General features: G+C 38.7%; 1 pseudogene; it reads left to right on the top strand.

Annotated features, from left to right (window-relative positions):
• LOC120878245 overlaps positions 1-22,469 on the top strand; it is a 139,922-nt pseudogene that overhangs the window by 20,199 nt on the left and 97,254 nt on the right.

The raw sequence follows: 22,469 nt of genomic DNA, 5'->3' as shown, positions 1-22,469 counted from the left end.
CTCCTTTATATCTAGACTTGAACCTCAAGGTGGCTTTCTGTCCTGTGGGGGCATTTTTTCTTAGGTCACAGGTTCCCTGTCGTCCTTCCCAGAGTAGTGGGTGCCAGCTTGCCTGAGATTCCCTAATTATGCTTGGACCCTCATGGGATCTGTTTCCTGTAATAATGAAAATATTCCAATGGATTTCTGTCTGCCTCCACCTTAAATGTTTTCAGAATCTGCCCCATAAGGAACCCATTCAGCAGAAATCCATAAATCTTAAGTAAGATAGTTGGACTTCAGAGAGGTCAGCCCTGTCTAGACCTTGCCAGTACCCACTGTAAGAGTAGGGATATGTCTTCCAAGTGAATTGGAGAGGAACATGGAGATTAAACATCATTGTCAGAAAGATCTGCTGGTTCAGAGTTTGAGTAGGTAGGGAAGGAAGAGTAGTGGTCCAGGCCAGGTCTTGATTGTGATTAGTTTTCTGCTCTTGGTGTAATTAGCTGCAATAATGGGTGATCATTCTGTCCTCTAATGTAGTGAATTCATATGTTATAAATAAATTTAGGTACACATTATCTAAAAGCTGAGATTCCCTACATTACAAACCACAAAGAACCGCTAATCACCAGAATTAATAACAGTTTCATGCAACACTTGAATGTTAAACGTATGAAAAAGCACACATTGGGATTTACTTGGAGTTCCAAAGCAGTTACAGCAATAAAGTTGAAGATGAAATTATTCCACTCTTTGACTGTTTCTGCAAGCATTTTGGGGGTATATCATGTCATTACATCGTATTAATCCTCTTGTGAAATAAGGTAGTAATATCCCAGTTGTGTAGAGGAAGACTTTGAAGAGAAACAACTCATCCAGGAACAAAGAGCAGTTGGCTATAGAGGTAGGATTTGCAAGCTCGAGAGGATTTTCGTATGCCAAGCTAAATCTAGTTATTTATTGGAGCTGTACTTCCCTGAGTTTATGACTACTTCATCTTCCTTTTCTTTCTCCTTTCAGTTCAGTTCAGTTGCTCAGTCGTATTCCACTCTTTGGGACCCCATGAACCGCAGCACGCCAGGCCTCCCTGTCCGTCACCAACTCCCAGAGTTTACCCCAAATCATGTCCATTGAGTCAGTGATGCCATCTAACCATCTCATCCTCTATTGTCCCCTTCTCCTCCTGCCTTCAATCTTTCCCAGCATCAGGGTCTTTTCAAATGAGTCTGCTCTTCACATCAGGTGGCCAAAATATTGGAGTTTCAGCTTCAACATCAGTACTTCCAATGAAAGCCCAGGACTGATTTCCTTTAGGATGGACTGGTTGGATCTCGTTGTAGTCCAAGGGACTCTCAAGAGTTTTTTCCAAGACCACAGTTCAGAAGCATCAATTCTTCTGTGCTCTGCTTTCTTTATAGTCCAACTCTTATATCCATATATGACTACTGGAAAAACCATAACCTTAACTAGACGGACCTATGTTGAGAAAATAATGTCTCTGCTTTTTAATATGCTAAGTTGGTCTGTCTTTCTTTCCAAGGAGTAAGCGTCTTTTAATTTCTTGGCTGCAATCACCATTTGCAGTGATTTTGGAGCCCGAAAAAACAAAGTCAGTCACTGTTTCCCCATCTAAGTGACGGGACCAGATGCCATGATCTTAGTTTTCTGAATGTTGAGCTTTAAGCCAACTTTTTCACTCTCTTCTTTCACTTTCATTAAGAGGCGTTTTAGTTCTTCTTTACTTTCTGCCATATGGGTGGTGTCATCTGCATATCTGAGGTTATTGATATTTCTCCCAGCAATCCTGATTCCAGCTTCTGCTTCATCCAGCCCAGTGTTCCTCATAATGTACTCTGCATATAAGTTAAATAAGAAGGGTGAAATATACCTTTACTTTCTCTTTTGCTGCTAAGTCACTTCAGTCGTGTCTGACTCTGTGCAACCCCATAGACGGCAGCCCACCAGGATCCCCCATCCCTGGGATTTTCCAGGCAAGAACACTGGAGTGGGTTGCCATTTCCTTCTCCAATGCATGAAAGTGAAAAGTGAAAGTGAAGTCGCTCAGTCGTGTCTGACCCTTAGCGACCCATGGTCTGCAACATACCAGGCTCCTCTGTCCATGCGATTTTTCAGGCAAGAATACTGGAGTGGGGTGCCAGTGCCTTCTCTGACTTTCTCCTTTATTACATGCTAAATAAAAGTTTATAGAACTTAGAAACTTGAAATGTATGTGACAATTAAAGTTTTGATATTATCTCTGACATTGTCTGAAATGATCTAAGAATTTAGTAGTTTATTTTCATATCAGTGTTAAAATATTATTTGTTGCCTTTTTAATACATAGCTTTCACCAACTGATTTCTGAATATAAAGAAAAGAGATCTAAAACTTCTCCTGAAAATAGAAACCCAGGTACGTCTTCTGATACCAAATTACTCTCGGTGATTCTACCATAAATAACCTAGGAATGAGGTGGTTTCAATAATGAAAGAAAGAAGTATGAAAATTTAGTGTAAACTGCATGTGTATTTTATTTTTTAAATTAATTTCTTTATACTTTAGTATTCAGAATTCTTCAAGAAGTTAATTGTAGGTGATTTAACATCAAAGACAATATTGTCTGAAAAGAAATCCATCTCTTTAATTTGGCCCCTAAAGTCCTATATTAGATCTTTGTGTAAATCAGAAAAAAAGAAATTTAAGTGAGTATGATGTATATTTCATCTATAGTCATAGTACAGCAAATTGGACGTCTTATGAAAGTGAACTTTTGTTTTTAGAAATGGTTTGTGTTTAGTGAATGAATAGTTAGAAGTTACTGTGTAGTGATTAGTCTCACTAAAATAGTTACCATCATTAAAACTAGGAACTTGAATAATTCCTTCCAGGTAGGATAAGAAATGATAAATAATAACTGCAAAGCTGAGCCAGTGTGCAGCATAGTAGTGAGAGATTATTTCTGAAAGATACCTACCAATTGTACAGAAGGCAGAAAAGCAATGCCTGGATGAGACTGAGTTATTTTGCCTATTGTATCAAGCATGACTAGATTACTAACTTCATTCCTTACAGATCCAGAGAGAGTGAGATAAGTTGACTTCATTAGGATCAAATGTTTTCTTCTGTGTATTGGACAATTGTCATGAGAGTATAGTTTTGTAAGAACAAGATGTTCTCTTGCCATCAGTTAAAAGATTATCATAATAGATATTTAAATAGAACAACTTGGGACTCTGCAGTTTCTAGTAAAAGCACAAAAATACTTTTCATTAACAAAAACAGCATTAGGTTCACTCGATGTGGCATCTAGCCCATTGTACAGGGTATCCAAGGATACCTTTAACTGAGTAGACCTCTATCTAATCAAAGGGAGCTTCCCAGGTGGCTCAGTAGTAAAGAATCCACCTGCCAATGCAGGAGATATGGCTTGATCCCTGTGTCGGGAAGATCCCCTGGAGAAGAAAATGGCAACCCACTCCAATACTCTTGCCTGAGAAATCCCATGGACAGGAGGGCCTGGTGAGCTGTAGTCCATGGGGTCACAAGAGTCAGACATGATTTGGTGACTGAACAACAAAAACATCTATCAAAGAACTAGGTTGGTTTATTACACTAGTCAGAGGAGATACAGAGATGTCAGTGTCTTGGTCTTCTATACGCTCAGAATGGAGTTTTCCCTGGTTAATTTCTGTATCTTACAGAGTGAAGTGAGCCAGAAAGAAAAACACCAATACAGTATACTAACACATATATATGGAATTTAGGAAGATGGCAATGATGACCCTGTATGCAGGATAGCAAAAAAGATACAGATGTGTATAGCGGGCTTTTGGACTCAGAGGGAGAGGGAGAGGGTGTGATGATTTGGGAGAATGGCATTGAAACATGTATAATATCATGTAAGAATCGAATTGCCAGTCTATGTCTGATGCAGGATATGGCACGCTTGGGGCTGATGCGCGGGGATGACCCAGAGAGATGTTGTGGGGAGGGGGGTGGGAGGGGGGTTCATGTTTGGGAACGCATGTACACCTGTGGTGGATTCATGTCAATCTATGCCAAAACCAATACAGAATTGTAAAGTAAAAATTAAAAATTAAAAAAAAATTTAAAAAAATAAAAATAAAATAAAAATAAAAGAAAATAAAAGAAAATTTTCAAAGAAAACATGCTTATTTATTTGTTCATTTGTTCACTAAACAGATAAATTTCAAGTGTCTTTTATGTACAAAGCATTGTTCTGATGTCACAGGGTGAAAACACTTAAAAACCACTGCCCCTGCTCTCCTTGCTCAAGCTCGAAGTGCTCCTCTCCCCATGGAGTCACTGCATGTGAGTCATCCCTCCAGCATCATGACGACCCGTGGGAAATGTTGTCCAACAGCACCAGAGTCCGTGGCTCCCTCCATTCTTCTCTCCCTCCCCTTGTTCATCAGCTTAGGATGTGATGATGTATGGCTTCCAAGCTGAAAAAGCATGATTTCTATAAACATTTGCCATATAATGGGAAGGATTGATATAATGATATACCTCCTAGTACACAACACTCTTTGGACCATCCTGCTCTGTGTGGTCCAGATACTCTTGAGCAATGGAAGGAGATAGTCTCAAGAGATTCTTTTTAAACATGTTAGTACACACACACACATACACACACACAAACACACACACAGAAGCTGAACGTTTTAAAAAAGTTCCATATATATATATATATATAATTTCCCTACACATACACACACACACACACACAGAAGCTGAACGTTTTTAAAAAGTTCCATATATATATATATATATATATATATATATATATATAATTTCCCTACACACACACACACATATATATATATATAACTTTTTAAAAAAGTTCAGCTTCTGTGTACCCTACTTCATGCTCACCACTACAAGTCTAGTCCCCATTCTCACCACTGAGTTGAGCCCCTGTATCCGTTTGCCCACCCCCACCTGCCTTTCAAGAGATTATCCTTTCTAAACCTGGAATCACTACAACTTTCATACTTCTCTTGCCTTTGGAAAGAGGGCCAGGAAGAGAAGACTTTTGTTTCTGATGTTTTCCCTTGCTCTGAGGTTCAGTGCCTTTGACCAAGCTTCTCTGTGATAGGGCATTTTCATTGTGAACTGAAGAGCCAGAGAAGTTGTCATGTCCCAGCAAGACACCTATAGTCTGTTCATTGCTCCAGGCAATAGAAATCCAGAAATACTGTCCTGTTTAAGCGTGCTATTGTCAGCTTATAGTACTGATTGTATTAATGATATAGTATCATTTTCTGTCAGTCTCCTGGAGTTTGGTTAGGATTATGGTCATTGTAAACGGCAGTTCTTTTCTTTGTTATTTTGTTTTACATTTGATGACTATGAAGGGGAGGAGTGGTTCTTAGGCATTAGTGGCCTATGAGTATAGTACAATCACTGTTCCCTTCCTCTAGTGTGGCCTCCAGGTGTGGTTTGAAAGGAATACTTTTAAAGAAAGCATCAGTCTTGAGGTTTTAATTTTCTGTATTTTTCTTCCTTTGATTTAAAATGTATCTTGCTTTTTATCTTTAATAGTGGATGAGAGTTCTGAAGAGGACTTTTCAAGGACGTAGGATTTTATGGATGTTTTAAATTATATGTTTAACTAAGGGAACATGGAGAAGAGAAACTAATGTTTGTTGAGTGTTCTACTCTGGGTTAGACACTGCATTACGTGCATAATATTTGTGACCTCCTAGAGTCATCACAGCAGCTTTGTAAAGTAGCTGTGTCCTCAGTTCAGTTCAGTTCAGTTGCTCAGTCGTGTCCGACTATTTGCAACCCCATGAATCGCAGCACGCCAGGCCTCCCTGTCAATCACCAACTCCCGGAGTTCACTCAGACTCACATCCATCGAGTCAGTGATGCCATCCAGCCATCTCATCCTCTGTCGTCCCCTTCTCCTCCTGCCCACAATCTCTCCCAGCATCAGAGTCTTTTCCAATGAGTCAACTTTTTGCATGAGGTGGCCAAAGTACTGGAGTTTCAGATTTAGCATCATTCCTTCCAAAGAAATCCCAGGGCTGATCTCTTTCAGAGTGGACTGGTTGGATCTCCTTGCAGTCCAAGGGACTCTCAAGAGTCTTCTCCAACACCACAGTTCAAAAGCAGCAATTTTTTGGCACTCAGCCTTCTTCACAGTCCAACTCTCACATCCATACATGACCACAGGAAAAACAATACCCTTGACTAGACTGACTTTAGTCGGCAAACTAATGTCTCTGCTTTTGAATATGCTATCTATGTTGGTCATAACTTTTCTTCGAAGGATAAGCGTCTTTTAATTTCATGGCTGCAGTCACCATCTACAGTGATTTTGGAGCCCCCAAAAATAAAGTCTGAGATAGTTTCCACTGTTTCCCCATCTATTTCCCATGAAGTGATGGGACCGGATGCCATGATCTTCGTTTTCTGAACGTTGAGCTTTAAGCCAACATTTTCGCTCTCCTCTTTCACTTTCATCAAGAGGCTTTTTAGTTCCTCTTCACTTTCTGCCATAAGGGTGGTGTCATCTGCATAACTGAGGTTATTGATATTTCTCCCGGCAGTCTTGATTCCAGCTTGTGTTTCTTCCAGTCCAGCATTTCTCATGATGTACTCTGCATATAAGTTAAATAAGCAGGGTGACAATATACAGCCTTAACTCCTTTTCCTATTTGGAACCAGTCTGTGGTTCCATGTCCAGTTCTAACTGTTGCTTCCTGACCTGCATACAGATTTCTCACGAGGCAGGTCCGGTGGTCTGGTATTCCCATCTCTTTCAGAATTTTCCACAGTTTGTTGTGATCCGCACAGTCAAAGGCTTTGGCATAGTCAATAAAGCAGAAATAGATGTTTTTCCGGAACTCTCTTGCTTTTTCAATGATCCAGTGGATGTTGGCAATTTGATCTCTTGTTCCTCTGCCTTTTCTAAAACCAGCTTGAACATCAGGAAGTTCATATTTCACATATTGCTGAAGCCTGGCTTGGAGAATTTTGAGCATTACTTTATTAGCATGGGAGATGAGTGCTATTGTGTGATATTTTGAGCATTCTTTGGCATTGCCTTTCTTTGGGATTGGAATGAAAACTGACCTTTTCCAGTCCTGTGACCACTGCTGAGTTTTCCAAATTTGCTGGCATATTGAGTGCAGCACTTTCACAGCATCATCTTTCAGGATTTGAAATAGCTCAACTGCAATTCCATCACCTCCACTAGCTTTGTTCTTAGTGATGCTTTCTAAGGCCCACTTGACTTCACATTCCAGGATGTCTGGCTCTAGATGAATGATCACACCATCATGATTATCTGGGTCGTGAAGATCTTTTTTGTACAGTTCTTCTGTGTATTCTTGCCACCTCTTCTTAATATCTTTTGCTTCTGTTAGGCCCATACCATTTCTGTCCTTTATCGAGCCCATCCTGTTTTTACTTAGTTATGCAACTGTTGTTTCAGAAGTTTAGTCAATCGACCTGGTTAAGATGAGTAGACCCGTGATTTGACAGTTGGCCTTTCTGGCTCCCATGTCCACTCCCATGGCCCTCAGCAGAGACTGAGAAGTACCCATGTATCATATAAGTTAAATATATAAATTAGTTCTTTGACTTGTGTACATTTTAAGTTTTAACATTGTGGGGAAACGCCCTGTACTCCCTCTTAGAGTAAGGGAGAGAAGTGGTATCATTTCAGTAAGTGGTATCCCTGCTGATGGACCAAGACTCCCATTTTGGATGGACTCAGATTCATCTCTGAACCTTGAACAGACAATGGAGAAGGAAAAGCTTATTCTTTCACTTTGTTTTAAGTCATCAGGTTTATTCCAGTTTGGCAAACAAGAATTATTTCAATCCATTAATTGGATTTTCAGTTCAGCTATAAGAACTTTTAGTGAAAACAAATTATTTTTAGCCTCTGCGGATACATTGGTTGTCACTCTCTGTTATGGAAACTAACAATGATTGTTAACTAGATATTTCATAGGTTGGGAGAGATGGATGCAGAAAGAGGTAACGAAAAACTTTTTTGGAGACTTCCCTGGGGGTGCAGTAGTTAAGATGGTTAGTAATACATGTTCCAATGTAGGCAGTGTGGGTTTGATACTCTGTCAGAGAAGCTAAGATCTCATGTGACCTGGGGTCAGACAGCCAAAACATAAAATAGAAGCACCATTGGAACTAATTCAGTAAATACTTTAAAAGTGGTGCACATCAAGAAATCTTTAAAAAAAATTTTTTTAAGAGATGTTTTAAAACAGGCCAAATTTTATTCATGTCAAGAAGGTTCATTTAATATATTGAAAAACTTGAACTTGTTTTTTTTTTTTTTCTTTTCTTCAAGGACATGAGCTCACTCATTTTTATTTTATGTTTTTGCTTTAAAAGTTTCCAACAAACCTGGCATGGATTTAGGGCCTACATCAAACGATGAAGTCTTAGACTTTAAAACCAAGGTAAAGTGTTCTGTTGTGAAATTAGTTTTCCTGATCTGAAATTAGTTTCATGTAGTATTTACTCTTATGATTAGACAGCGGAAGTGACAAATAGATTCAAGCGATTAGATCTGATGAACAAAGTGCCTGAAGAACTATGCATGGAGATTCATGACATTGTACAAGAGGCAGTTATCAAGACCATCCCCAAGAAAAAGGAAAACAGAAAAGGCAAAATGGTTGTCTGAGGAGGCCTTCCAAATAGCTGAGGAAAGGAGAAGCAAAAGGCAAAGGAGAAATGGAAAGATATACCCATTTGAATGCAGAGTTCCAAAGAATAGCAAGGAGAGATAAGAAAGCCTTTCTCAGTGATGAATGCAAAGAAATAGAGAAAACAATAGAATGGGACAGGCTAGAGATCTCTTCAAGAAAATTCGGGATACCATGGGAATATTTCATGCAAAGATGGACACCATAAAGGGTGAAATGGTATGGACCTAACAGAAGCAGAAGATATTAAGATGAGGTGGCAAGAATACACAGAACTCTACAAAGAAGATCTTTATGACCCAGATAACCAGGATGGTGTGATCACTCACCTAGAGCCAAACATCCTGGAATGCAAAGTCAAGTAGGCCTTAAGAAGCATCAGTATGAACAAAGTTAGTGGAGGTAATGGAATTGCAGTTGAGCTATTTCAAATCCTGAAAGATGATGCTGTGAAAGTGCTGCACTCAATATGCCAGCAAATCTGGAAAACTCAGCAGTGGTCACAGGACTGGAAAAGGTCAGTTTTCCTTCCAATCCAAAGAAAGGCAATGCCAAAGAATGTTCAAACTACCACATAATGGCACACATCTCACATGCTAGCAAAGTAATGCTCAAAATTTTCCAAGCCCAGGCTTCAAGAGTATGTGAACCATGAACTTCAGATGTTCAAGCTGGATTTAGAAAAGGCAGAGGAACAAGAGATCAAATTGTCAACATCCTCTGGATCATAGAAAAGGCAAGTGAGTTCCAGAAATGCATCTACTTCTGTTTTATTGACTGTGCTAAACCATTTGACTCTGTGGATCACAACAAAGTGTAGAAAATTCTTCAAGAGATGGGAATACCAGACCATCTGACCTGCTTCCAGGGAAATCTGTATACAGGACAAGAAGCAAAAGTTAGAACTGCATATGGAACAATAGACTGGTTCCAAATCAGGAAAGGAGTACATCAAGGATGTAAATTGCCACCCTGCTTATTTAACTTATATGCATAGTACATCATGAGAAATGCCAGGCTGGATGAAGCACAAGCTGGAATCAAGATAGCTAAAAGAAATATCAGTAACCTCAGATACGCAGATAACACCACCATGATGGCAGAAATTGAAGAAGAACAAAAGAGCCTCTTAATGAAAGTGAAAGAGGAGAGTGAAAAAGTTGACTTACAACTCAACATTCAGAAAACTAAGATCATGGCATCTTGTCCCATCACTTCATGGCAAATAGATGGGGAAACAATGGAAACAGTGACAGGCTTCTTTTTTGTGGGTTCAAAATCACTGTAGATGGTTACTGCAGCCAAGAAATTAAAAGACGCTTGCTCCGTGGATGAAAAGCTATGCCCAACTTAGACAGCAGATTAAAAAGCAGGGACATCACTTTGTCAGCAAAGTTCTGTCTAGTCTAAGCTATGGTTTTTCTAGTAGTCATGTATGGATGTGAGAGTTGGACTATAAAGCAGGCTGAGCACCGAATAATTGCTGGTTTTGAACTGTGGTGTTGGAGAAGCCTCAGAGTCCGTTGGACTGCAAGGAGATCCAACCAATCCATTCTAAAGGAAATCAGTCCTGAGTATTCACTGAGAGGACTGATGCTGAAGCTGAAACTCCAATCAATAGTTTGGTCATCTGATGCGAAGAACTGACTCATTAGAAAATACCGGTTCTGGGAAAGTTTGAAGGAGAAGAAGGGGTCGACAGAGGATGAGATAGTTGGATGGCATCCTCGACTCAATGGACAAGAGCTTGTAAAACCTCTGGGAGTTGGTGATGAACAGGGAAGCCTGGCGTGCTGCAGTCCATGGGATCACAAAGAGTTGCACACAACTGAGCAACTGAACTGAGCTGAACTGATGTGGATATTTTCATAAACTTTGAAGAGCAGTGTAGATGCATAAAAAATATTAATAAAATCATATGAAATAGAGGCTTTGCTCATAGTATATCCTTAAGAATACTGATATGTTACTGATCTATTGTATATAAACTCTACGTAAATGTGTTTCTCTGCATAACTTATTATACTTTTTTTTTCAGTAAAGATTGTTCTTGATTAGAAATGTCTCTCTTTTTCCTTTCTTCTTCCTCCTCTACCTTTAAAAATTTTTTAAAAAAAATATTTACTGTTAACCTAATTTTTCCTTGCAGGACACATTTCTTCGGTGTCTGTTCTTTCAGTCCATCTCTCTCTGTTTCTATTGTGAACAAGTTTGCTTATGGTTTTCTATTTAGAGTGTGGTTTCCATTCATGATCATTGCCCTATGACTTTAACCGTGTCTTTTCCTTGTTTTATAGAAGCAGCTGAATTTTTTCCCTGTTTCATTGGTCTCTAGCTGTTTGACAAACAGAATAAAAGTAGCTTATCCTGTTTACAGTTCTATCCCATCTAAATAAGGTTCTGTTAAAACCTAAACTTTCATATTTCCCTTCAGAAGTGATAATCCATGTATATATTAATCATGGAAGCAAATTTCAAAATATAGCAATTAATTTAAATATCTTAGTTTTTCAATAGTGCTGTAAACTACTGGGGATAAATTATTACTCTAGAACATTTTGGAAGAGAAAGTAATCTAGTGGGTGTCCTAGTATTTGTATAGCAGTCAATTAGGGGTAAGGAGAGGAACATCTGGGGCTTCTGATGTCATCTGTCATGATCCTTTCCCCCTGAGCAGGTCAGTCAATGACACAAATGGGATTTGAATCCACATCTGAATGACTCCAGAGCCTGTGCTCTTTGTGTTAGATCATAGAGGAATGGGGGATGTTATAATTCTTTTACTCAGGTTGATACTTGTTATATTTTTCAAGCTCTTATTTTCTTCTCCAGCATGTCCTGAAATCAAAGTTAAGAAAGCTAATGCAGTCTTCTCAGCAATCCAAGAGAGACAGTAAGTTATTTGAAGACTGTCCTCCTGGTGTTATTCCTTGATTTGAAATGACACATGTTCTCATGTACTCTCTCCTGTTTTCACTGTAGTAGAACCAACATGTGGCATTTTGAGACCAGAGAGTATAACTTTGTCTGAGGACAATAATTCTGATAGTAACGTTGAAGATGTGGTTGAAACATTTCCCAAACCATCACCCTGGTTTGAGGGCATCTGTCATCCTGCCTTCCCATCGCCTGAGCCTGTTTCAAAACTTCTCAAGTCTGTAGCAGGCCTTGGTCGTACAAAGGTAAGATGTTCTCTTTGTAACTCTTCTTTCTCTATATTTGTTCACATAGCAGTCCTCTGATCCTTATGGTGACAAAAAGGATCCCATCACAGAAATAGAAGCCTTCAAAGTCATGATATGAAATGGTGTGATAATAGCCATACATGTGCATGATTCAGATTTATAAATATTGGCATACTAAGTATGCCATTATGAAAGAAAAGAATTACAAATCACTGGGGAAAAACAACTAGATGAATATGAAGATGGGGAGGAGGATGAAAGGGAAGAATTCCTTTAAGAAGGACAAGATGAATATAAGATGGAATGAGAGTGAGGATGAGTCAGATATTATACAAACACAACAGAAATAGTGGGGGTTAGTCAGACCAGGAACTCTATATTATAAATAGGTGAGAAATTATTTCAGATTCAATTTAAGAAGAGAAAGTGAGGTTGTAAAAAAAATGCTCATACTCTTTTGAATGACATATAACTGATTTTTATGAAGAACTAAAAAAAAAATGTGTTCCTTAATTTTTTGGGTAGTTGTTTTCAAGGTTGGTGGTGGTTCTTGTTTTTTGATTGAATTGAGGTATAGTCAGTTTAAAATACTGTGTATGTTTCAGGTGTACAGCAAAGTGATTTGTTTATACTTGTGTATATTATATATATATATATATATATATATATATATATAATATAGTTCCCTCTGGAAGTTCATTTAAATTCGAGGTGATTTCTATTTTTTAAAAAAATTATCACTTTGAAATTAATGAAGCAATGTCTTCTATTTAACCTAGCAAAACTTTCGTTTAGAGATAATTCAAGATGAGCCCTGTTTTAGGCCTTTGGAGATGTATTATGAATTAAGAATTTCTGGCCCTTCTGTTTCTTGTGGTTTGTAACTTCAATTCAGTTTAGTCACTCATTTGTGTCCGACACTAAATACTTAATGTACTTATCTAATTCGTCTTACTGTTTGCTATAACCTTGGTGGGTGTTTTAGATCTTTCTGAAAATAAAGAGGAAATACGTATTTTATCTATTCTTTTTACTAAAATTATCATTTATAATTTTATAAAAGAGATTCTTAATCTCTCTTCATTAAATGAGAAAATTTTCAGCTGCAACAGTCTGAAAGAAGAAATGTAAAATTATATTTTTTTCCTCTGGAGAGATTCTGATTTCTTTTTTCTGAATGTCAGCAAATAATGGGTAATTACATTAAATGAATGAAATCACAATTTATGATTTTTCTTATATAGACTACTTGTTATTATAAAATCATAAGGAAAGAAAAATTACCACCAGAGTTTATAAAATTATCTGTGGAAGATTTTTTTTCTTTTAAAAATACCTCTAACAACATGTACATTCCACATTATTTTATTTATTCATTTTTTATTTTAATTGGAGGCTAATTACTTTACAATATTGTAGTGGTTTTGCCATACACTGACATGAATCAGCCATGGATGTACATGTGTTCCCCATCCTGAACTCCTCTTCCACCTCCCTCCCCATCTCATCCCTCTGGGTCATCCCAGTGCACCAGTCCTGAGCACCCTGTCTCATGCATGGAACCTGGACTGGTGATCTGTTTCACATATGATAATATACATGTTTCAATGCTATTCTCTCAAGTCATCCCACCTCTGCCTTCTCCCATAGAGTCCAAAAGACTGTTCTTTACATCTGTGTCTCTTTTGCTGTCTCACATATAGAGTTATCATTATCATCTTTATAAATTCCATATATATGCGTGAGTATACTATATTGGTGTTTTTCTTTCTGGCTTACTTCACTCTGTATAATAGGCTCCAGTTTCATCCACCTCATTAGAACAGATTTAAACGTATTCTTTTTAATGGCTGTGTAATATTCCATTGTGCATATGTACCACAGCTTTCTTATCCATTTGTCTGCTGATGGACATCTAGGTTGCTTCCATGTCCTGGCTATGATAAACAGTGCTGCGATGAACTTTGGGGTACATGTGTCTCTTTCACTTCTTGTTTCCTCAGTGTGTATGCCCAGCAGTGGGATTGCTGGGTCATATGGCAGTTCTATTTCCATTTTTTTAAAGGAATCTCCACACTGTTCTCCATAGTGGCTGTACTAGTTTGCATTCCCACCAACAGTGTAAGAGGGTTCCCTTTTCTCCACACTCTCTCCAGCATTTATTGTTTGTAGACTTTTGGATAGCAGCCATTCTGACTGGCGTGAGATGGTACCTCGTGGTGGTTTTGATTTGCATTTTCCTGATAATGAGTGATGTTGAGCATCTTTTCATGTGTTTGTTAGCCATCCGTATGTCTTCTTTGGAGAAATGTCTGTTTAGTTCTTTGATCCATTTTTTGATTGGGTCGTTTATTTTTCTGGAATGAGGTTCAGGAGCTGCTTGTGTATTTAGTTGTTTGTCAGTTGCTTCATTTGCTATTATTTTCTCCCATTCTGAAGGCCTTCTCTTCACCTTGCTTATAGTTTCCTTGATTGTGCAAAAACCTTTAAGTTTAATTAGGTCTCATTTGTTTATTTTTGCTTTTATTTCCATTACTCTGGGAGGTGGGTCATAGAGGACCCTGCTGTGATTTATGTCTAAGAGTGTTTTACTTATGTTTTCCTCTAGGAGTTCTATAGTTTCTGATCTTATGTTTAGATCTTTAATCCATTTTGAGTTTATTTTTGTGTATGGTGTTAGAAAGTGTTCTAGTTTCATTCTTTTACAAGTGGTTGACCGGTTTTCCCAGCACCACTTGTTAAAGAGACTGTCTTTTGTCCATTGTATATTCTTGCCTCCTTTGTCATCAATAAGGTTTCCATAGGTGCACGGATTTATCTCCAGGCTTTCTATTTTGTTCCATTGATCTATATTTCTGTCTTTGTGCCAGTACCATACTGTCTTGATGATTGTAGCTTTGTAGTATAGCCTGAAGTCAGGCAGGTTGATTCCTCCAGCTCCATTCTTGTTTCACAAGATTGCTTTGACTATTCAAAGTTTTTTGTATTTCCATACAAATTGTGATTTTATTTGTTCTAGTTCTGTGAAAAATACCGTCAGTAGCTTGATAGCGATTGCATTGAATCTATAAATTGCTTTGGGTAGTTACTCATTATCACTATATTGATTCTTCTAATCCATGAACATGGTTCATTTCTCTATCTATTTGTGTCCTCTTTGATTCCTTTCAACAGTATTTTGTAGTTTATATATATATATATGTCTATTGTTTCTTTTGTTAGGTATATTCTAAGTATTTGATTCTTTTCGTTGCAATGGTGAATGGAATTGTTTCCTTAATTTCTCTTTCTGTTTTCTCATTCTTCGTGTATAGGAATGCAAGGGATTTCTGTGTGTAGATTTTATATCCTGCAACTTTACTATATTCATTGATTAGCTCTAGTGATTTTCTGGTGGAGTCTTTAGGGTTTTCTATGTAGAGGATCATGTCATCTGTAAACAGTGAGTTTTACTTCTTATTTTCCAATCTGGATTCCTTTTATTTCTTTTTCTGCTCTGATTGCTGTGGCCAAAACTTCCAAAACTATGTTGAATAGTAGTAGTGAGAGAGGGCATCCTTGCCTTGTTCCTGACTTTAGGGGAAATGCTTTCACTTTTTCAGCATCAAGGATAATGTTTGCTGTGAGTTTGTCATATATAGCTTTTATTATGTTGAGGTATATTCCTTCTGTTCCTTCTTTCTGGAGAGTTTTTATCATAAATGGATGTTGAATTTTGTCAAAGGCTTTCTCTGCATCTATTGAGATAATCATATGGTTTTTATCTTTCAATTTGTTAATGTGGTGTATTACATTGATTGTTTTGCGGATATTGAAAAATCCTTGCATCCCTGGGATAAAGCCCGCTTGGTCATGATGTATGATCTTTTTAATATGTTGTTGGATTCTGTTTGCTAGAATTTTGTTAAAGATCCTTGCATCTATGTTCATCAGTGATATTGGCCTGTAGTTTTCTTTTTTTGTGTGGCATCTTTGCCTGGTTTTGGTATTCGGGTGATGGTGGCCTCAAAGAATGAGTTTGGAAATTGACTTTCCTCTTCAATTTTCTGGAAGAGTTTCAGAGGATAGGTGTTAGCTCTTCTCTAAATTTTCGTAGAATTCAGCTGTGAAGCCTTCTGGTCCTGGGCTTTTGTTTGCTGGGAGATTTCTGATTACAGTTTTGATTTCCGTGCTTCTGATGGGTCTGTTAAGATTTTCTCTTTCTTCTTGATTCAGTTTTGGAAAGTTATACTTTTCTAAGAATTTGTCCATTTCTTCCACGTTTTCCATTTTATTGGCATTTAATTGCTGATAGTAGTCTCTTATGATCCTTTTTATTTCTGTATTGTCTGTTGTGATTTCTCCATTTTCATTTCTAACATTGTTGATTTGATTTTTCTCCCTTTGTTTCTTGATGAGTCTGGATAATGGTTTGTCAATTTTATTTATCTTCTCAAAGAAACAGCTTTTGGCTTTGTTTTATTTTGCTATGGTCTCTTTTGCTTCTTTTGCATTTCTTTCTGCCGTAATTTTTAAGATTTCCTTCTACTAACCCTGGGGTTCTTCATTTTGTCCTTTTCTAGTTGCTTTAGGTGTAGAGTTAGGTTATTTATTTGACTTTTTTCTTGTTTCTTGAGGTATGCCTGTATTGCTATGAACCGTCCCCTTAGCACTGCTTTTACAGTGTCCCATAGGTTTTGGGTTGTTTTGTTTTAATTTTCCTTTGTTTCTATGCATATTTTGATTTCTTTTTTTATTTCTTCTGTGATTTGTTGGTTATTCAGAAGCGTGTTGTTCAGCCTCCATATGTTGGAATTTGTAATAGTTTTTCTCCTGTAATTGACATCTAGTCTTACTGCATTGTGGTCAGAAAAGATGCTTGGAATGATTTCACTTTTTTGAATTTACCAAGGCTAGATTTATGACCCAGGATGTGATCTATCCTGGAGAGGGTTCTATGTGCACTTGAGAAAATGGTGAAATTCATTGTTTTGTGCTGAAATGTCCTGTAGATATCATTTAGGTCTAACTGGTCCTTTGTATCATTTCAAGTTTGTGTTTCCTAGTTAATTTTCTGTTTAGTTGATCTGTCCATAAGTGTGAGTGGGGTATTAAAGTCTCCCACTATTATTGTGTTATTGTTAATTTCCCCTTTCATACTTGTTAGCATTTGCCTTATATATTGTGGTGCTCCAATGTTGGTGCATATATATTTATAATTGTTATATCTCCTTCTTGGATTGATCCATTGGTCATTAGGTAATTTCCTTCTTTGTCTCTTTTCACAGCCTTTACTTTAAAGTCTATTTTATCTGATATGAGTATTGCTACTCCTGCTTTCTTTTGGTCTCTATTTGCTTTTTCCAGCCCTTCACTTTCAGTCTGTATGTGTCTAATAGCATTCAACCCATTTCCATTTAAGTTAATTATTGATAAGTATGATCTTGTTGCCGTTTACTTTGTTGTTTGGGGTTTGAGTTTATACACCCTTTCTGTGTTTCCTGTCTAGGGAAGATCCTTTAGCATTTGTTGAAGAGCTGGTTTGGTGGTGCTGAATTCTCTCACCTTTTCCTTGTCTGTAAAGCTTTTGATTTCTCCTTTATATTTGAATGAGATCCTTGCTGGGTACAGTAATCTGGGTTGTAAGTTTTTCTCTTTCATTACTTTAAGTATGTCCTGCCATAGCCTTCTGGCCTGAAGAGTTTCTATCGAAAGGTCAGCTGTTATCCTTATGGGAATCTTCTGGTGTGTTATTTGTTGTTTCCCCTTGCTGCTTTTAATATTTGTTCTTTGTGTTTGATATTTGTTAATTTGATTAATATGTGTCTTGGGGTGTTTTGCCTTGGGTTTATCCTGTTTGAGACTCTCTGGGTTTCTTGGACTTGGATGACTATTTCCTTCCCCATTTTAGGGAAGTTTTCAAATATTATCACCTCAAGTATTTTCACATGGCCTTTCTTTTTGTCTTCTTCTTCTGGGACTCCTCTGATTCGAATGTTGGGGTGTTTAGCATTGTTCCAGAGGTCTCTGAGGTTGTCCTCATTTTTTAAAATTCTTTTTTCTTTTTTCCTTTCTGCTTCATTGATTTCTACTATTCTATCTTCTACCTCACTTATCCTATCTTCTGCCTCCACTATTTGACTGTTGGTTCCCTCCAGAGTGTTTTTGATCTCATTTATTGCATTATTCATTATTGATTGACTCTTTTTTTATTTCTTCTAGGTCCTTGTTAAACATGTCTTACATTTTCTCAATCCTTTTCTCCAGGCTATTTATCTGTAACTCCATTTTGTTTTCAAGATTTTGGATCATCTTTACTCTCATTATTCTGAATTCTTTTCAGGTAGACTCCCTATCTCCTCCTCTTTGGTTTGGTTTAGTGGGCATTTATCCTGTTCCTTTACCTGCTGAGTATTTATCTGCTTTTTCATCTTGTTTAGATTGTTGTGTTTTGGGTGGCCTTTCAGTATTCTGGCAGATTGTGGTTTCTCTTTATTGTGGAGGTTCCTCACTATGGGTGGGGTTGGATGGTTGGCTTGTCAAGGTTTCCTGGTTAGGGAAGCTTGTGTAGGTGTTCTGATGTGTGGAGCTGGATTTCTTTTGTCTGGAGTGCAATGAAGTGTCCAGTCATGAGTTTTGGGATGTCTATGGGTTTGGTGTGAGTTTGGGCAGCCTGTATATTGCAGTTCAGGGCTATGTTCCTGTGTTTCTGGAGAATTTGCGTGGCTTGTCTTGGTCTGGAACTTGTTGGCTCTTGGGTGGTGCTTGGTTTCAGTGTATGTATGGAGGGTTTTGGATGAGCTCTTATCAATTAATGTTCCCAGGAGTCAGGAGTTCTCTGGTGTTCTCAGGCTTTGGACTTAAGCCTCCTGCCTCTGGTTTTCAGTCTTATTCTTACAGTAGCCTCAAGACTTCTCCATCTATACAGCACCAATGACAAAACATCTAGGTTAATAATGAAAGCTCCTCCACAGTGAGGAACACCTGGAGAGGTTCACAGAGTCACATGGAGAAGAGAAGAGGGAGAAGGGAGATAGAGGTGACCAGGAGTAGGAGAGTTGGAATCAAAAGGAGAGAGGGCAAGCTAGCTCGTAATCAATTCCCTATGTGCTTTCAACAGTCTGGACCCCTTGGAGAGGTTCACGGAGTTACAAAGAGAAAAGAAGAGGGAGGAAGGAGACAGAGGTGACCAGGAGGAGAAAAGGGTGAATGAAAAGGAGAGAGATAGATCCAGGCACCTATGAGGTCCACAGTCTGGAACACACAAAGAGATTCACAGAGTTGGGTTGAGAAAAGAAGGGGGAGGGAGGAATTAGAGGCGACCTGGTGGAGACAAAGTAGAGTTAAAAAGGGAAGAGAGCAATCAAGCCAGTAATCACACTCCCAAGTAAAAATGGGTACTGAAGATTGGGTTCTTAAAGGTACAAAATTGATAACAAATACCAAAAAGCAAAGATTAAAAATCTAGAGTAGAGATTAGACTCTTAAAAATACAATATTAGAAAAACAAAACAAAGTCTCAAAAATTATGCAATATATATATGAAGTTTGCTTTTAAAATAGGTTTGTTTTTTTTTTTGGCAAGGTAATAGTAGGTTATAAAAATGAAAATTAAAGGTGTAATGTCAGGGGACGTTCAGCTTTAAGGAATCCAATATGTTATTCTTTTCTTTTGTGTGCCATTTCTCAAGGATTCTCTATTCCTCATCAGTTGCTGCAGGAATGAACAGAGCTGCATGCAGTTCCTGGGACTGAGATCCTGAGAAAGGGCACCTGCTTGGTCCCTTCAGTGACTCCCTCCAGTGACCTCAGTCAAACGTGATCTGCTCAGTTATGCCCCTCTTACTCAGGACATGTAATGCTTTCTGGCCCTTTGAAGATTGTTATTTGCTTGCCTTTGTTTTTGCTCAGTTTTATTTTACTGCCTAAAGCTGCCTTGTATGAAGGTATATAAACATGCTTTTCTGCAAACAAAGCACCCTTGTTTCACTCGAGACTTGGGTCCCCTGCGTCCCTCTTCTCATCGACTCCAGTCCCCAGGTCCTGATCTACAAAGACCATGACAGAATAATAGGGAACTTAAAAAAAATAAAATTTAAATAATGATAATAGTAAAAATATATCTAGGAATCTTTCTGTATCTGTTGTGGGCAGTGCGGGGTCAGTTCAGTTTCAGATAGTTCCTTGATCCAGCTTATACTTCTCGAGATCTATAGGCCCTTTCCAATGTAGTCACTGCTAACTATAGGGTTTTAATCTCTTGAACCTGTCACTTCCAAAGCAGTTCCCTCTGTTTATTCTAGCTTCTTCCATTTGTTCTCTTAAGTGTCTAATTTCTGCCCTGACACAAGGGGACAAAGGTGGTTACTTATTTAGGCTTACTTGTTCAGTACTGCTGTGGGGACAGAGGAACACTGCAAACAAACATCACTGGCAGGTGTGAGAAGTGCTTGCAGTGTTTCGGCCACATGGCATGTATGCTTTTCCAGTCTACACTTCTCAAGCTCTAGGTTGCTCTGCCTGGGAACTATCTGAGGCGGGCCCTGAGTTGCGTGCACTTTCGAGGTCTAAGCCGCTCAGGTTCAGGTTCTCAGGTAGTCCACAAAGGGACAGAGTCAGTCGGGCCTGCATTTTGTGCCCTTCCCAGGTCCAAGCAGCTCAGGCGACCAGGTGCTTGGTGAACGCTATCTCCCCAGGTGGGGAGTGCATCTTATCACATCCCTGGTCCCAGCCGCTCGGTTTCCTGGGTGTCAGCAGGTGCACCCATCTCCAGTGTGCTGTATGTCTCTTCTGGGGAGCTCATCTCTGGCTGTGACCCTCCTGGCAGAAGTCAACCATCCAGAATCCCAAGAGGTTTTTGTTAGCGACTGGGTGCCTGCTTGCAGCTTGGTAGAGGATGCCCCTCTGGGGCTGAGTTTGCCTCTTTCCAGCTCTGTCTGCCCCTCTCCTGCCTCCCTGTCTCCAGTGGGGGATGGGCCAATCCGCAGCCATCTAGCTCTCCTCTGGTATAGCTCAGTCCTTTGTTTTTTGAGCGGGCCTGGCAGTGCCTTAGGTTAGGGCTTTTCGAAGGATAGTTCTCTCTCTCTCTCTCTTTTCCTCTCTCTCTCTCTCTCTCTTTTCCTCTCTCTCTCTCTGGCTATCCCACAGTTTGGGTTGCTATCTCATGTTAGTTCCCTCAGATTGCCCCCTCAGGGCATTCAGGCCCAGTCCTTACCCTAAGCAGTGCAGCCCTCGCCTCCCTGTTCAGCCAACACTTGCTGGTGGTGGATGCAAGCACAGGGAGTTCCGGTTAGGCACATGATCTGTGGGTTTTATTTATTTATGTATTTATTTTTCCTCCCGGTTATGCTGTCCTCTGAGATTCCAAAACTCCCCACATACCCACTGGTGAGAGTGTTTCCTGGTGTTTGGAAACCTCTCCACTTTTAAGACTCCTTCCCTGGGATGGATCTACATCCCTACCTCTTTTGTCTCTCTTTTTATATTTTGTTCTACCTCCTTTTGAAGACAATGGGCTGCCTTTCTGGGTGCCTGATGTCCTCTGCCAGCATTCAGAAGTTGTTTTGTGGAATTTTCTCAGCGTTCAAATGTTCTTTCAATGAACTTGTGAGGGAGAAAGTGGTCTGCCCGTCCTATTCCTCTGCCATCTTAGGACCACATCCCCCCTTATTATTAAGAAACTTTATTAATTTCAGTGTTTATAGATTGTAAATTACCATGTCAATTCTTTGTTATACATGTGAAACTAACGTGTAAATTCTTCCATATAGAAACATTAGTCATTGTGATTACTTGATTTTTTTAAAGTTGTTTTTTGTCTTTCCCAATGTGAATATTGAGTCCGTGTTGATCATCATATATGTATTTGAAAACTTTTAAACCTTCAACTTGGATAATCATAATTTTACTCCTTTTTTTTTTAAAATATCTAGGTCATTCCTTTAATCTTTACGTGCCATTCCAGAAGACATAGATAAGAAGTTAGAGTCGTTAGTGTGCTCTTTACAGGGAAAGAAGCAGTAAACCATGTGAATGTTCAAATAGAGTTGTAAAAAATTCATTTATTCTTAAATGAAGGATAATTGCTTTCCAGAATTTTGTTGTTTTCTGTCAGACATCAACAAGAATCAGTCTTAGGTACACCCATATTCCCTCCCTCCCCAAACCCCCTCCAATCTCCCTCTCCATCCCACCCTTCTAAATTGTTGAAGAGGCCCTCTTTGAGTTCCCTGAGTGATAGGGCAAATTCCCATTGGGTATCTATTTTACATATGGAATTGTAAGTTTCCATGTTACTCTTTCCATTCATCTCACCCTCTCCCCTCTTTCCCTTCCCCTGTGTCTCTAAGTCTGTTTCTCCATTGCTGCCCTGCAAATAAATTCGTCAGTACCATCTTTCTAGATTCCATACATATGCATTAGTATCATATTTATATTTCTCTTTCTGACTTACTTCACTATGTATATTTCTTTCTGACTTCCTTCACCACATCTTCATCCATTCATCTGTCGATGGTCACCTAAGTTACTTCCATGTTCTATCTATCATAAACAGTGCTGCAATGAACATGGGGTGAATGTATCTTTTTCCATTTTGGTTTCCTCGGGGTATACT

The sequence above is a fragment of the Oryx dammah genome, unplaced genomic scaffold, assembly GCF_014754425.2.
Source record: "Oryx dammah isolate SB20612 unplaced genomic scaffold, SCBI_Odam_1.1 HiC_scaffold_18, whole genome shotgun sequence".
NCBI lineage: Eukaryota > Metazoa > Chordata > Mammalia > Artiodactyla > Bovidae > Oryx > Oryx dammah.
This window is presented reverse-complemented; position numbering and strand designations above follow the sequence as displayed.